Genomic DNA, 1449 nt, shown 5'->3' on the forward strand with positions numbered 1-1449 from the left:
AGGAGAACTCCTGGAAAGTTGTTCAGATGAGACTAGCGGAAAAAAAACTCTTGTTGATTTTTTTGAGAATCCTCTGCAGTACTTTTTCGAGTTATTCCTAGAAGAATCGGAATAGTTACGACTGGTAGAATGTTTAAGAGACATTAATCTTTAATCTTCGTGAAGTGGATGTCAAGAAGAAGTGAATGAATTCAAAATAATTTCGAATTGGAAAATCTCTAATGATGTTTCTTGGAAAATCGCTGGAAATTGTAATGAAAAGAAAATGTTTCAAGATTATTATTTGTTTTAATACATTTTTTTTACTCTACGTTTATGGAAGAATTTGTTTCAAAAATCCTAAAAATAGTGAAATTGCTCAGATAGGCTTTAGGAAAGCAACACAAAAGTAGATTTTTTTTAATGATTTGTAGATCTGAAGACGATTTTTAGATTTCTCTGAAATTGCTCCAAAAGCTTTTGAGAAATCAAACAGCAAATAAGTAAAGTAGAAGCACCGGTTTTGGCCATACGCCAGTTGTAGCCATAGTGGAATATACACCGTTTTACATAGTCAATCAGCGTGAAACCTTTTGTGTTCAGTAGATTACATTCACATGATAGAGCCACATTCATTTATTCGCCGAATTGATTCAACACATAAGAAAAATAATTAATTTCCCTTATAATTTTAGCTCCCATATGCCTAATCTGGCCAGCGCACTCCTAATTTGGCCACTCTCAAGAGAAATCAATGTGACTAGCCAATTTAGGAACCGAAGTTAAATATGTGGCCGAAATTGGTTATGGTGGCTTATATTAGCCAACAAGATTTTCAATGCGAAAAAACGGTTTTAGCTCAGTTCCGACATTTTTCATACATAAAATAGATTGAAAGTGTTTCCATATTTTTATGATTTCTGCAAAGCATGTAATGAGTTACAATAGTATGTATCGTAGTATCTGATCGGGATGCACGCCAATAGCTGTGGATATTAGAGTGGTTCAAAAAATCGTTTTTGCTCCACACCGCTCATTCGATTCTAGATCAAACCCTGATTGTCCTCCCAAAATTTGAGCTTATTTGGATGAAAACTGAAACTGCACAAACCCTTTAAAGTTTATATAAGAATTACTATGGGGAAAACAAGCAATTCATTCAATCGGTCATAGTGTTTGCCCATGTGCTCTTGGGGATTAGAACTATGTTGATTCTGTGAGATACAATCAGCTACAACTTTGCCGAAGACCGTTTTTCAATCGGACGCCCCAGTAATTAGTTATTGTGGACATAGCTACTTCATATAGGTAGTAACATATTTCTACAGTACGGCAAAAACAAAGAGGATAACACCACAATAGATCAACTTAATGGTCGCAGTGGTATCATGTCCCCAAAAAGAAAAGAAAATGAGTTACAATGCTGTGAATATTACGTTCATTGGCTAAGAACATGAAGTTGAACAGATC

The sequence above is a fragment of the Aedes aegypti genome, chromosome 2 (assembly GCF_002204515.2).
Source record: "Aedes aegypti strain LVP_AGWG chromosome 2, AaegL5.0 Primary Assembly, whole genome shotgun sequence".
In the NCBI taxonomy this organism is placed as follows: Eukaryota; Metazoa; Arthropoda; class Insecta; order Diptera; family Culicidae; genus Aedes; species Aedes aegypti.